Source organism: Sapajus apella, unplaced genomic scaffold (assembly GCF_009761245.1).
Source record: "Sapajus apella isolate SASKATOON/1434 unplaced genomic scaffold, GSC_monkey_1.0 scaffold11, whole genome shotgun sequence".
NCBI lineage: Eukaryota > Metazoa > Chordata > Mammalia > Primates > Cebidae > Sapajus > Sapajus apella.
The window spans coordinates 2,591,942-2,608,321 of record NW_022436951.1 but is presented as its reverse complement, the minus strand read 5'-3'; the positions used below and the strand labels follow the sequence as shown (position 1 = coordinate 2,608,321).

The following is a 16,380-nucleotide window of genomic DNA, read 5'->3' as shown; positions in this document are numbered from 1 at the left end:
TTCCTCAAGGACCTAGAAATAGAAATTCCATTTGACCCAGCAATCCCATTACTGGGTATATATCCAAAGGATTACAAATCGTTCTACTATAAGGACACGTGCACACGAATGTTCATTGCAGCACTGTTTACAATAGCAAAGACCTGGAACCAACTCAAATGCCCATCGACGATAGACTGGATAGGGAAAGTGTGGCACATATACACCATGGAATATTATGCAGCCATCAAAAACGATGAGTTTGGGTCCTTTGTAGGGACATGGATGAACCTGGAAACCATCATTCTCAGCAAACTGACAGAAGAGCAGAAGATCAAACACCGCATGTTCTCACTCATAGGCGGGTGTTAAACAATGAGAACACATGGACACAGGGAGGGGAGCACTACACACTGGGGTCAGTTGGGGGGAAATAGGGGAGGGACGGTGGGGGGTGGGAAGCTGGGGAGAGATAGCAAGGGGAGAGATGCCAGATGTAGGTGATGGGGAGGAAGGCAGCAAATCACACCGCCACGTGTGTTCCTATGCAACAATTTTGCATGTTCTTCGCATGTACCCCAAAACCTAAAATGCAATAAAATAAATAAATGGGAAAAAAAAAGAAAAAAATAAATAAATAAATAAAAATCAAATTTATTGTTTATAAAAAAAAAAGAATAATTATCAATTCAATAAGTAATAAAAGAGTGATCCAAAACAAATAAAATGACCCAAAGTTCAGTTTTATTCATGGGGAAGAAACTGAAAGTATTAATCAATATATCGAGTACAACTCAAAGAATTCAGAACAATTATCACTAAAACAATCATATGACACTAGTTGATGTTTATTCAACTGATACAAAATTTGAAAGTCTGACAAGAAGAGGTTATTTTATTTCTTTTGTGCTGCTGATGAGTGTGAATTTGTACATTATCTCTGGTAAACGAATTGGCATTAGCTGGTAAAGTTGAAAATGCATTTTTCCAATGACCATGTAAGTTTCTTCCTGGAAACTTTAACACACATAGCCATAAGGAATATGGACAAGAATATTCACGACATCTTTGTTGATAACATCAAAAACCGTTAACAACCAAAATTCTGACTAATCAAAAAAAGAAATAAATATATTTTATATATTTGCATAAGGGAATAATTCACAATAAATATATTTTATATATTTGTATAAGGGAATAATTAAACAATAAATACAGCATTTGAAAATAAGTACAAAAACAAAATCTCAAAATGATAAATTCAGAATACCATTTATATAAGTTTAAAACAAAACAAAGCTGTGTTTATGAACCCATACCTATGCATATTTACACCCTGTATGTGGTGGGCAGACATCTCACAATAATAGACAATTATAATCCACAAGGTTATACTACTTTTGATGACAGAGATGAGTCTAATCCATCCTGTTCCCCGATACAAAAAATGTAGTAGGGGCTTAGTAAATAATTGATAAATAAATTAGTGAAAAAAATTCAGGTTTCATGACTCTCAACTCCAATTCTCATCATATTTATGTGATACTAGGTAAGGCCTTTGTAAACATGCAATATATGTTGAAAGAGAAAAATTAGATTGTCTTTAGAGTGGCTGAAAACAAATACCAAAAAAACTTTGCTAACTTTAGCTTTTAAAAAAATCTCAAAAAGTATGGGTAACACAGTAGCATTCCTAACTTAAAGGACTGTAGATTTGAAATAGTGTTCTTCAAATAACTATGCTTCCATGTACTAAAAGGAAAAAGAATGTCAAAATCCCAGGCTACTTTTATGTATAATTTCAACATATTTTCTTTTCTTATGAATTTCTGAAAGCAAATTGTTCTCCAGATACCAGTCACAAGACCAAGTCTGACCCATGAATAGTTTACTAAAGACAAGCCCAGACTGTCACAAATCCAGAGAGACAAAACTCACTTTAACATATCACTACATTCTTAATTGAGGTCATGATCATTGTAAAGAAAATCCATTTAATAGTAATTTTCCACTTTTTTTATTCTGCTACACCTCATATGTGAATATATATAATAATAATTCCATGGGTACACCTAGCAAGAGGCATCATTAAATAGACCCTCCAACTCACATTTTAGTTTCTCAAAAACTTTTATTCCAAGCAGAAAACACATCCTGGCTCGTGTATCCTCCCCACAATACATCTTCCACTTGCATCATTGGACATCTGTCCTTGGTCTTTTAATTTGTGTTCATCTAGGCCGGAACCACTATGGGGGCGAAGAAAAAGATGATTACTGTTTTACAATTCTGTCTCCTCATCTGGGAGATACACAGGAGTGTGATGAAGGAGTTTTTAAAAATAAGACAAAACCAAACAGGATGTAATTTACACATTATCCAAAATCTATTTTATTCCAACAGAAACCTGTCTAAATCCACAATCACCTATGAAAATGTTTCACATGTGAGCATATGTATTACAGTAGAAAAAAGGCAGAGAACCACAGTTGTTAGGTAAATCTTAATTGCTTTGAGATCTCTTAGTGTAGTACTGCCAGGAAAAGCCAGCCCAACAGGAAACTGTTTTTCCCTCCATCACAAAGTCAAATTGTAAGCTTATTACATAGGCTACCAATAACTTTCTGCTGTCCCCCTAAATTACACAATTATCCTCTTAATTCCTACAAAATAAAGTTCATAGCTAATAGGATAACCGTGATCTTCTCTTCAACCATAGTCCAGAACTTAGTGTGCCCTGCTATTCTACAAGATGAATGTGATGGTTAATATTGAGTATCAAGTTGATTGGATTGAAGGACGCAAAGTATTGTTCCTGGGTATGTCTGTGAGGATGTTGCCAAAGGAGATTAATATTTGAGTCAGTGGACTGGGAAAAGCAGACCCACCCTCAATCTGGGCAGTTACAATCTAATCAGCTTCCAGCTCAGCTTGAATTAAAGCAGGAGAACATAGAAGGACTAGACTGTCTGTCTTCTGGCCTCCATCTTTCTCCCATGCTGGATGCTTCCTGCCCTTGAATATTGGACTCCACGTTCTTCAGCTTTTGGACTCTTGGAGCTATACCAGTAGTTTTCCAGGGGCCCTCAGGCCTTTGGCCACAGACTTAAGGCTGCACTGTCTGTTTCCCTACTTTTGAAGTTTTGAGTCTCAGATTGGTTTCCTTGCTCTTCAGCTTGCAGACAGCCTATTGTGGGACTTCAGCTTGTGATCATGTGAGTCCATACACCTTAATAAACTCTCTTTTATTCATATATACATCTATCCTATTAGTGCTGTCCCTCTAGAGGGCCCTGACGAATACAATGTGTATGGATGTGCCCACAAGAACTCCCTGGCCCATAGTGGTGGGGTAGAAGTGTGCAGTCATCATTAAGCTCTGAGGCTAAACCAAGCCAAACATGGTAATCTAGTACCCACAGTCTAGCTTCTTTGCTATGGTGGCATCATTTGGGATAAACAGTGGCTTGAGGAGTGGAAAGAGTGCTAAGTTGTTGTCAGTGGATTTAACAATATCATTCTCAATTGCAGTATGCTGACTTCCAGGGCCAGTTCTTCAGAATCTCCTTTTTCTCCTGAAATCAGGCCATGAGAAAAGAATATGTTGCCTCCTGGCATAGATCATTCACTCTGCCTGGTCCTCCCTCATTCAAGTCTCCAGGGGCTTGGGATATCTGAAGATGACAGACCTAAGCAAGGCCTGGGGATACCCAGCATACATTCTACAGCAGTAAGTGGGGAAAGTGGATGAAAATGTTTTCTCTGTGGAAAAGACAAATAATAGCTGATTTCTACTGGAAAAGTAAACAAAAACCATAATTAAAATTGCTCAAAAGTAAATTCCAATGCATGGCTTTGCTCTCTTGATATGTGTTCCAAAGTCTTCAAACCCAGAGTACGTAACACCTTTTCTGTAAGCATTTCCCCAGTACCTACCAGGAGTCACAGTTACCCACTGCTCTGGACCTGATCAACACCCACCTTTCTAACATTATGATGTACTTGCATGATAGTCAGCTTACCAATGCATTTGAGTAGGCAATGGGATTCCAAACTGTTAAAAGATTTTGTAAAGAATATGAGGTTGGTAAGGACCATGTCAGTTTTAAAGGTGAACCATGAACCCCCATCACTAGAGCCAAATGAGGGCCCCTTAGTTCAAGCTGTATCCAAATGGGATGTACAAAAAACTGCTTCTCATTGATATTTGGCCACATTTTTCTGATGGCAGCATTTTTCTCATCACACTGGTGTCAGCTGCCAACTTGTAAATAAAATGTAAGCTTAGTTTTGAGCTGATTATAGGCAATATCATAACCTCATTTATTTAGACAAGTTACCCAAATCACAGACAGTTCTTTAGCCACTTTTGAGAAAAATACTTGCAAAATAATGGGCTCATTAAATAGCAAATGTCAAAAACAGATTTCTAATGTGACTAACAGGCATTCACTGAAGCTGAAGCAAATGTTTGAACCTAGTGGAATATTAATCTAACATGAATATGCTTATGCTAGCAAACACTAAATCTAGATGAAAAGTATGACACAGTTTTAAAAACAGTAACCTCATATAAATATGCTTATGCTAGGAAATGTTTTTAGATGGACAATATCTTTAAATGGCAAGCTATTACTATTTTTACGTATATATGCAAAATATCATGTAACTTAAGTGTATTTTAAATCTCAATCTATTTCAGGATTACAGTGCTTTAGTAACTATCAAACCCAGCCCAGATAAATGTAAAAGAATTGGTTTAGCTGGGTGTGGTGGTTCACATCTCTAATCCCAGTACTTTGGAAGGTCAAGGCAAGAGGATCAGTTGGGCCCACGAGTTCAAGGCCAGCTTAGGCAACATAGTGAGAGCCTGTTTCTCCAAAAAAAAAAAAGAAAAAAAAGTGTTTTAAAAAATAGCCAGACATGGTAGGGTGTGCCTGTAGTCCTAGCTACTCAGGAAACTGAGGTGGGAGAGTCACCTGAGTCCAGGCTGTGGAGGCTGTAGTGTTGCTCATTACTGCACTCCAGCATGGGCAGCAAAGTGAGACTCTGTCTCAAAAATAAAATAAAATAAAATAATGAATTGGTTTAACTTTCCAGATTTACAGATATTTCTGTTAAATGTTTGGATTGAACTTCCTCAAGAAATGGTAAAAGAAAATAAGGAATTCAGAAACAGCAATCCGGAAGTTAAAGTAAAAAGTTGGGAACTAGACAGATAAGAACTAAAATTCTAGCTCCTATACTTACTAGATGTAGTATTTTAGACATGTTATTTAACCTTTCTAAGCCTCTGTTTTCTTCATCTGCAAAATAGAAGTAAAAACACCTGACTCACTAGGTTGTTTTAGGTTGTTTTAAGGATTAAATTAGATATCATTTGTAAAGCCGTAACCCACGGTCTGACCCATAGCAAGTGCCAGTAAATGGGAACTTCTGTCACTTTGCATACATGCTTTCCATGAACTCTCTTACTGGAAGATATTCCCAGATGCTTGTTATATTCTGTGAACTCTAATCCTAGAAAAATAAAATATGTTCTTTTATCATAATTTCATTTTCTTCACCAAAGTCGTTTCATTCATATTTTTGTCACCATACTAAAATATTCCCAACTTAAGAATGTTTCTTCTATACAGTTCTTATCCTCCTACCATTCAATAGTATTATAGTTCTTTACAAGATCTGATACAGTACTTGATTCCATTAATTTCCTAAATATCCTTTTTCAAGAAACCTCATGTGCAATATGTAGCTACCAGGAGAGATCCCATGACCACAAAGGTTGTTCTCTAAGAGTGAGGCTTAGCCATTGCCTCCAATATGCTGATTCCTGTGATTTCCCTAAATGTGGGAAACTTGATTGCATAATTTACGGTAGTAGGGGCCTGAGTTTGCACTCTCCCCTAATGTTTTTGATATAAAAAAAGAAACTTCATGTCCTCAAATCTCTGGGGATTCCTAAAATATCTATTTACTAATTATATGCTGTTATTTTCATTCAAAGCCTTTCTGACAAGGACTGATGTGGAACTTAACTTTTTCTAGGATAATGCTGGGTTATCTTGACCTTGAATTCAACTTAAGCTAATATTTTGGGGAGCCAAAGAAAAGTTCTTCACCTAATAATCTCAAATTTGACTAGGGAGCCTTATCATCAATCCAGTACCTTATTAAGAACCGCTTTAATCCCCAGTCAGCATGCCTAATTTAATGGTTTAGAAACATTACTCTGCTCTTTGTTCTGCAAGACTTATTTTCCTACATTTGGTCAGGAAAAAATTTTTAAAGGTTTGAGAGATTGAGAAGAATGCTGAATGAAACCGTAGGTCCACATTGTGGTTCTGACAGTCTGTTATTTTTTGGGTGTCTGCATTTGGTTTACACAACTCCTCTCTCCATTTCACTCTTGGTTCGCTGTCTTTGAAAAAATTATCAGAATCCCACCTTGTGCCATCAAGAAGGTTTGCTGTGTTGGATTTTGACCCTTGGGAAAGAGTTTTGTTATCTAGTCTTGGACATGGAGTTGTGAACTTTGAAAAAATCATCTTAAATGGGAGTGAACATTTCTGACCCTTGGGAGAAAAAACTAACTTTAGATATCTTGGTAAATGGGAAAAAGCACAGGTTGAGATGAGAGAGAAATGCTTCCCTGGACACAGTGCAGATTGGTTCTACCAGCAATCACTGGTGGCGGCTCCAGCTGAGCAGGGCGGGGCAGGGGTGGAGGATCACCCTCCTGCCACTTCCACATGGGTTCATTCCGATACATGCAGCTCTTTCTGCAACAACTAATTCTCCTCATCTGGACTCTTCGTTCTGATTCATGGCCCTCTTTTCTGTCTCATTTTTAAAAAGAATTGGCAATGATACAGCAGAAAATGAAAGTCACTGAAACCTCATTAGGGTTCTAAATAGAAAGTGGCAGAAAACTGTGAGGTCTTGGGCAAATCATTTCCTTTTCTTGACATCAGTTTTGTTTTGTTTTGTTTTTTAACCTATAATGACTGGCTAAAAAAAAATGCATGAACTCTGTGAACTCTAAAACCTTTTAACTCTGGCATTCTTTCCTGTTTAAACTTTTTTTTTTTCCTGAAAATCTCAAGCATATTGTATTTGTAATTGTTATTTTAAAGCTATATACACAGGCACACAAACATATACAGTTTAAATCTCTCTGTTAGTGAACTGTGCAACCAGTGCCAAATGTAAGACAGTCTTTGCATTTGATGGGATATGCCTCTACTATTCCAGACCCTCAGTTAACAGAGCACGGTGATGAATTTTGGAGTTGCAACCCAACAGCATAAAGGCCACTCCCACAACAGTCTAAAATGGCAGACTGCTGGGCATTTAGCAGCAGCTGCTTCATTAATCACCACATTTATGTGGTGTTCTCAGAAGGATTCCTATTGTTATTTACTCCTCAATGTTCAATGCTAAACATCAAAAGAACCCGAACATCAAAATGTCAAGTCCAGGGAGGAAATGTTTCAAGAGAACTTATTTTTGTACCAATTTAACTTTCATCTGAATTTCAAGAACAAGGGTGTGGACCTGACATCAGACCATTCTGTCAAATGAGATTCATCCAGTTCTAATTAGCACTCCCTTTTACAGGCGCAAGGACGCCGTGCTATGCTTGGCACTTGGAAGTTACTGGCTGGACAGATTGTACTAAACAAAGAAATCTCCCTAATCGCAAATGATTAGGGAAAAAAGGAAAATAAAACCTGCACTACAATTCTGAAATTTGTATTACTTTATCCTGTGGTGTAAAGGATTTGAGAGAAGGAAGAGGAGCTGAGATTTTGTTTATGACACCTTTAGGGTGTATTTTTTCCAAAGAACTTAGAATGCCAGGAGCTTTGTCCTGGAGTAGTTACTTGTGCACGGTTTTTTTGTTTTTGTTTTTGTTTTTCTTTTGCAATCTCCTCTTTTCATTAATTTCAATAAAAAACAGCTGAGGAATAATTTTATTAGTTCTGGGCATATGAGTGGTAGTTTCTGGAGTGGCTGTTTTCACAACCTATTCCAAGCAAGATGTCTTTTTTAAAGAGTCTTGCTTCTTTTCCGCTAATTACAATATTAGTCTTTCTCTTGGTCATTTCTCTGTTTCTTTTAGTCTCATTATTTGATCATTTTAATCTTATGATACAGAAAAAAAGAGCTAAAAATTTGCAAATTTATACCTGTGAAGCCTACTATGTGCAGAGAGATAGGCCAGTCAGTCCCCACATACAAAGAATGAAGAGCCAGACACTGCACAGTGACAGGGGCACTATGTTCAATAGAAATTCAGGAAAAAGTAGAAAGTTTATAACAATGTGTGATCTAGTAAGCACAAAACATTGAAGTTGAGGGAACAGGTTCTTGAAGGGATCAAACTTGCCCTGAGAAGCCTAATAAGGAAGAAAGACTTTGAAATAGTAGAAACTTTGAGGGTTGTACTTATCTCCCACAACTGAATTAACCAAAACTTTTGACCTCATCCAATTCTGCTTCATTCATCAAAAATTAATCAAAATCTAGCCAGATCCTATTCTGTGTGTATATTTTCTCAGCTTACATTTTCTCTTTCAAAGAGCAAGGGCTTTTGAATGTCAAATTTTCTGCAATCTAGCTCATAAACACTTATGAAGATAGGGATAACAAGATAATGTTAACCTGAAGAGTCTTGCCATGGAATTAGAAGTGCACAATATGCATTAGCACACTCATTATGCTATATGAGCATATATACGTTATACTTTAAAGCACATGATACGAATATGCTTTAAAGTAGGTACTGGGAGGAAGAGAGACTATTTTTAAATTTTCTCGAATCCATAAGAATCTTTAGGTATAGTATGCTGAAGATAACTCCCTGAGGATTGGAGTAAAACAAGAAGAAACGTGGTCAGGACACGTAACATGGGATTGAGGGGCTGCCCATAGGAAAATAGGTGTAGGTCAAAAAGCATGAGATGGAAAGCTGAGCATGACACCTGAGGCAGCCTACCAAGTTGCAAAAGAACCGCCATTTGCTTAGTTTATCACCCATTTTGCACTCTGGGTAACTGAGTTGCAAACAAAGACACCTTTGCTTCACAAAGGATGTAAAATACAAGCTTATGTATTCCATGGTAGAAAGCAAAGTAAAAAGGATAGATTCCTAAAGGAGCGATTTTCCAAGGGCAGTTCCTAGGCCAGCAGCAGTTGCTGGGAATTTGTTAGACGTGTAAATTCTAGAAGAATCATAATCAGAAACTCAGGGAGTGTGACTTAGTGATATCTATTATGACAAATCTTTCAGATAAAGTTTGAGGACCACTGTTTAATGAATAGGTAAGAAACACCATGCTTTAAAGTTCAACTTTTTAAGAGACCAAGACTTTATTTCTAAATTTTTTATTTCCATAGGTTTTTGGGGAATAGGTAGTATTTGTTACGTGAGTAGTGAGTTGTGAGATCTTGATCCACCCATCACCCAAACAGTATACAGTCAACCCAATTTGTAGTCCTTTATCTCTCGCCCCCTTCTCACCCTTTCCCACTGAGACCCCAAACTCCATGTGCCCTTCTGATGCCTTTTCATCCTCACAGCTTAGCTCCCACTTATGAGTGAGAATGTACTATGTTTCCCATTATTTTCATAAGGGGTAAACAATGGCCTCCTTTAGGCACAAACTGATTGCCCTTTTCAGCTTCCACTTTCTGTCCTGGATGTACCAGAGTTTATAGCCAACCAAGAAGCAAGAGGTGGACATGCTCCCGGATGGGTGGTTTCAGCCAACAGCCTGCAGCATCAAGTACTCTGAAAAACCTCCCAGGTCTGAGAAGGACGATGAGAAGCATGGGAAAAAAAAGTGTGTTGTGGCTGCTTCTAGCCAGATCCTTTTCAGAGTTCCACAGCTGAGCTTCCCTTTGGACTGTAGACTGTGTTTAGAGTTCCTAAACAAAATAGATGCGAGATGTGCCCCACTGAGGAGCAAAACAGACAAAGCCATTACGCCTCTAAGTAAGCACAGCCCTGAGCCAGGAACAAAAATTGGCCCAGTGTGTGGGAACATGGGCCCGCCAGGCCTGTGTAGAATCCACTCCCAGGCAGTGGCAGTAAAGAACATGCTGGGAAATGTTATGCTACACCCCCTTGGCTTTCAACTCAGAGGTTAAGGAACCACCCTCATTTCCTTGAATTAGCCACTGTGAATTATTAAACGTGAGTCTAACCAAATCCTTTTGAGATTACTTATATTTTTACGGAGGCCTGGGATTTGACCTATAGACATTACTTCCTGGATTGTAATGGGCTTTTAGACTGACATACCACAAATATACATCAGTTCTTGATAGCAAACAAAGGGAACCATGCCTTACTTTAATGTTTCCTTAGTATGGATTGTTAGCCATCTATATAAGAGTCCCTCAGATTCTTGTTAGAAAATACTGGTTCACAGGTCACATCTCAGACCAATAAAATCAGAAATGTGTTAGGGTGAAAACATTGGGACTCTGCATTTTTACCAAAACTGCCAAGTAATTTGTATTTTCATTCATATTAAAAATATGGTCAGTTGGCTTAACAGTCAATCAACTTTGCATAAAAGTCCAATCATACCCACATGCATTAAATTATTGTTTTGTGCTTTGTCTTGGCAATGATACAACAATGAGAGAGAGAGAGTGTGTGAGATTTTCATGAAGGGCATAAATGGACAAATGCACAAAAGGATAGAAAAACTTAAATGGAGAGGAAAAGAAAGTAAAAAGGAGCTATACTACTATCTTTGGAACACGTGACCACAAACTGGGAAGCATAAAGCAACAGAAATGTATTCTCTTGCAGTTCTGGAGGCAGAAGCCCACAATCAAGGTGTCAGCAAAGCCATGCTTCTTCCAAAAGCTCTAGGGCAGGATCCTCCCCTTTCCCTTGCCTCTTCAGGCTTCTGGCTGATCTTGACAATCCTTGATTCGTGGCCTCATCACTCTCTTCTCTGCCTCTGCAGTCACTCTGCCTCCTCATCTTCCCTGTATGTCTCCTATGCACCTATATTCTATAAAGATACACATGATTGAATATCCCTAGATAAGCTCCCTCTCCCAGGATCCTTAATTTAACTACATCTGCAAAGACTCTTTTACCAAATAAGGTCACATTCACAGGTTTGAGGAATTAAGACATAAAACACAGACACAGCCTTCTGTGGCTACCATTAAGCCCACTATAGAATCAAAGAGGGGAAGAAAGTGAGAAAGGTGTAAGAGAAGAAAACAGCAGCTTCTTTGCCTTGGTCACATTTAGCCCTCTTAGCCAGGAAGGCTGGAGTGTTTCAGATTGAAGGTGAGACCTAGCATCAAAAGAGATTGAAATTTAAATAAATAGATACGCTATCTCTATGACCTGTGTTCTTTTAGTCATGTTTCTCTGTTCTACATGACACTGAGGAAGTCCAACTCCTGTTGATGTCAATAATAATTTAGCCAAAGGAAAATTACAAGCTGAAAAGGGTAAGTACAGCTAACCAGATGCAATTAGCCTGCGTAAGAAGAGTTCTGGAAATGTGATGTCCACATAGTAACAAAACATCTGTTAGTGTATCAATCATTTCTCTCATCTTTGGAGAGACTTGGGGGAAGGGGTACCTAAAATGAAAACTTTAACCTCTTATACTTGCCAAATCCTCTAGTCTTGGAAAACTTACTTCACACTAAAGCATGCTAAAGTCATGTGTGCCAAGCAATAAAATCTCATTGTGCAAAACATATGTTCTATTTGCAATAAGAGACAGTAACACTTGTCTTAAATTATATTTTGGCAAGTATAAATGGCTTCAGAAGTATAGGAAAGCACAGTCAATTCACGTGTAAGACTTAAAGAACTTTAGAAAGTGCAACTTAATCTAATTCCGAAAACCTTGCTAATGCACAGGAAGTCACTTTAGCACACAAATGGAAGGTCATCACTGTCAGCACATTGTCACATGTGATTCACTCATACTGAAGTGTGCATAGCCTAAGGTATAATTTTTCAGAATTCTGCTGGTTCACACATTTTAAAAACTCACATGACAGGATTTCCTATGTACGGGATATTAGATCACAATTTAGACTTCACTAATGCATGTAAAGGGAGGGAGATTCAATCCTGTATCCAAGGGATCATGTTGAGATTGTGAAATATTTCCCAGAACTTTCTGGAAACTTAGAGCCTGGGCCCTTATGCAGATTTCTCCATGCCTGAACATTAGACACTGGCCAGTCCTGCTCATGGCTTACTTCTTCCTGTGTCAAGACAGCAAGGAGAAGGAACTGCAGCTAGCAACTCCACTCCTGAGGGGTTAATTTCACATTAACCAGTATTATTGGGAAGAACTTTTTCTTTTTTTAATGTGATGCATCCACCTTAGGACAGGGGCTTCCTGAATGACTTTTTGAAAACAAGTGTTATCTCATTTTTTACAAGTTATTTCATTTACTTACCAACTTTAAGGAGTAGATGGCAACCCCAATTTTATAGAGAACAAAACTAAACTCACAGAAGTGAAGCCCCTTGCCCAAACGCATAGTTAGTAAGGGAGAGCAAGGTTTCTTTTCCAGTCTATCTGACACCAAGCCCAGGACACTTGCCTGCACAGCCTCTCCTCTTTGACCCCCACTGAAGTGATTTCTACCTGGGCCCAAGTATCACTTTGAATGGTCTTCATTTTCTGGTGCTGCTGGCAGAGGTGTGGTATGATCTGCTCATCTGTCTTGACTAAGTTTTTCTTTTCAGTTTCTTTGATGTAGATTCAAATTTCAAATCTGTGATACAGAAGGTAGTATGAAATCATGAGCGTCTTTGTTTCCTTCCTCTCTTAGGTTTACAGAACATATCTCTAAATCTTCATCAACTTCTTTTCTGCAAACCCTCTCTCTTCCAAGAAGTAACATAAATCCTGGGTAAAATGATCGTTGTACCTTTGAAGTGAGTCATCTTAGCCATAGCAACTTTCTCTGGAAGTTCCATTTGCTTGCAGCATCACACTGCTTTTTGAAAAAACATAAGTATCCGTTTGGCCTTGGGGACTTTCATCTCTCAGCCTTCTTTTTTTATTTTTTATTTTACTTTAGGTTCTGGGGTGCATGTGCAGGTCATGCAGGGTTGTTGCATAGGTGCATACTATATCCAGCATTTCTCCCCATATTATCCCTCCCCACCCTTCCCACCCCCTGCTGTCCCTCCCCTAGCCCCCGCCAACTGCCCGCAGTGTGTGCTACTCCTCTCCCTGAGTCCACATGTTCTCATTGTTCAACACCAGCCTATGAGTGAGAACATGCGATGTTTCGTTTTCTGTTCTTGTGTCAGTTTGCTGAGAATGATTTCCAGATTTCCAGAACGGTTTCCAGATTCATCCAAGTCCCTACAAAGGACACAATCTCATCATTTTTTATGGCTGCGTAGTATCCTTCTACTTGTTTCTCAGCACCCAGAACCTCGAGGCTCAGGTTATTACAGAGAAATTGTCCCCTGCCAATGTACTTTATGAGCTCAGTTTTTTTCCCAAGCTTTACCTACACCTTGCTGCATTCTGTAGCTAGTTTCCTGGTAAAAATTATTCCTCTGCTAATAATGCCATAATTTATTGTCCCTCCCCAACATAAATAGAGGTTACAAAATAACCTCTAAATGTGAAAATTTAAATACAAGGACAAGCTAACAAAACAGATAATTTTAGCAAAATTGTCCTAAAATCGTGAAATTTTAGAACTCAGAACTTTAGAAACCATCCAGATGAGATTTGCCTAAAATTTTTAAAACTTTAAAGTTAAAATTAAAAAAAAAAAGAACTTTAGAAACCAGTGCTTTTACCTCTCCCTATAGCCTTTGTTTTATGGTTAGGAAATTAAAGCCCACAATGGGAAAATTTATCTTTAACCAGCCAGAATGCAATCCAGGTCTCCTATTCAATGATTTTCAGTGAAAAGGTAACCTTGCAAATTTATCCCACATTATGCCAAATCAGCAGCAATTGATTCTCACCTTCAAGCTGCCATTTTGGTAAGTATTCTGACATATAGATCATGTCATTTAAATTGGCTTAGCTCAGGCTCTGCTCATGGACCAGGCTCAGCCAAACAGCACCTTGTTTTATTTGGTCTGTAATAATGCCCCATAGCTAGTGAGAGGGTTTTCATCTGTCATCACACAGCTGAGACAATGTTGAGAGACACACTCTCCCATTGCTGGGCTTCTTGGTACCTGAACCTCAAATATTCCCCCAAAGTCTTTTACAAGAATTCCCCAGAAAGTGATAAGTGTTGCAAAAAGGGAAAACCAGGTCAGTGAGGAGGGGAAATTGGCAAGAATTTAGAGTTAGAATGAATGGCTGGAAAAGAGAACTCTGGAAGTAGATAGAGATGAGGTATAGGCAGGTAAAAGAGAAAACCAAAGAGATGATGCAAACATACCTAGATTCTGCTGTGTAAGTGGGCAATGGAGAGGCCTAATGATGATAACAGGGAAGGAGCTGCGGCTGTCCAGGCTGAGGGAGGAGGGTTGCATGCTGGACACCTGCAACACTGCTGTTTGGGGTTAGAAGAACCTAGCAGAGTACTTTCTCCACAGTTGTTATCCCTGCCTTTCTCTCTTATCCATATCCCATCCATAATCAACAGTTAAATAAAGAAGACGCTCCATTTAGATAACACTTTCTCCCTTTTTACAGGACTCAACAGAAAGCAGTTGGCTATTTAAACATACTTTCCATGGTTTGTCATTTGTACACACTTTGTGGAAAGGAAATGAGTGTCATGCCAAGGCAAAGGAAAGGGATCACCACTTTTAATAATTCCCCCGTCTTTCTTCCCCTGAGAGATTGCTCAATCCCTGAACTAATGGACACTCGTAAATTGGAAAGAAGAAGTCATTAAAAAAAACCCACTGGACATCCAACCACACTAAATTCTCCACTCTAGTTGCCTTACACAACCCAACTTTTTCCTCTTTTATATAAGAACAGGAGAGCAAGACTTGTATTTCATAAAGAAAGCTAAATTTGAAAGATGACTCAGGTTGACATTATATTTCAATCTCTTTTACATTTCTCACATAATTTATTAGACACATTAATGTAATTATGTACTCTTGAAATCAAACCAAAAATAACACAAGTTCTCGTAATATGTCAAAATGTTACTGTAGGTCCATAAAAGATGCTAGTAGTTTTAATATAAAAATTGAATAAATAATCTAGCCCTTAATTTGAAGCTATCCTCAACACAGTTTGAAGAATTTTTTTTTTTTTTAATTAAAGCTACACCACGTCCTAACAACCATCTGAATTTTTTTCAATGCCTCTTGCTGCAACTAAATTGCTACTTCTGGCAGGGTCTAATGGCTCACACTTGTAATCCCAGCATTTTGGGAGACAAAGCACTAAAATCACTTGAACCCAGGAGGCAGAGGTTGCAGTGAGCTGAGATGGTGCCACTGGACTACAGCCTGGGCGACAGAGCGAGACTCCATCTCAAAAAAATAAAAATAAATAAATTGCTACTTTTAGTTTTATTTAAGTATGCTGCAAGTGCCCCGAGTCATTATGAGAAAATGAAATAATTGGCAGGACTCAGCAGTTAGTGTTTGGTTTGGTTAAAAAATAATTTGAAGTCTGTAGTTGATAATACATTTGAGAAGACAAAAAAAAATTGTATGTCTGCTTTGTAAATCTCTATAAAATCTGATCAGAGTTAGTTGTTGTATAAGCAGAGAATACAAAGAAAAACTAAACAGAAACTTGAAAATTTTAAAATATCTTCAAAGCCCTTAGAAAATTGGTCAGCCTTCCCTGGAATGACTCTTGCAGACAAACTCTTCTTTTTGGTAATGGGCCTGGAATCATATCAAACAATGCTGTTAAGAAAACACTATCTTTTTTTATATTATGAAACTAAAATTCATCAAGGGATGATTTAGAAATCTATGGGAACTATTTTAAAATAACAAATGCCAAAAAATTATAGTCCTTAATTTGTTATGTTAATGATTTGAAACATATGTGGTAATACCAAAATATTTAACACAAATGTGGCAACTCCACATGTGTTTTTACCAAGATTAACTTTGTAAAAACAGACTCTGTATCCCACACTCCTAGAAAAAGGACAGAAACAGGTACAAAATTTCCTGCTTATGTCAAATCTATGTAGGTATCGAAAATTAGCAACTCTTACTATTGTAGTAGTCTCTGGACCTCTTTAAGAATAAGCATCTTCTTCTAGAGAAAAAAAAAATAGACCTACACAAGCACAGAATTCTGAAGGCTTAAGAACTTGTGAAGCCAATTTATAAAATCCATGCTAAGAACCCTGGATCCTAAAATAAACTCCTGATAAAGAAACAGAGGTCAAATAAGTCTTTAGATAATATTTTGTATCAGCCAT

At 37.9% G+C, this 16,380-nt stretch overlaps 1 long non-coding RNA gene and 1 other non-coding gene across 2 annotated transcripts in view; one reads left to right on the top strand and one right to left on the bottom strand.

Moving 5' to 3' along the window:
- The first annotated feature begins 5,726 nt into the window (after positions 1-5,726).
- LOC116552458 lies at positions 5,727-5,888 on the top strand. Its single transcript, XR_004269391.1, has one exon. It is a non-coding gene; the product is annotated as a U1 spliceosomal RNA (small nuclear RNA).
- Positions 5,889-9,413: 3,525 nt separating this feature from the next.
- Positions 9,414-16,380, bottom strand: part of LOC116552229 — a 32,794-nt gene continuing 25,827 nt past the window's right edge. Inside the window, exon 2 of the long non-coding RNA XR_004269283.1 lies at positions 9,414-11,015. This is a non-coding gene — a long non-coding RNA (uncharacterized LOC116552229). The remainder of the gene's footprint in view (positions 11,016-16,380) is intronic.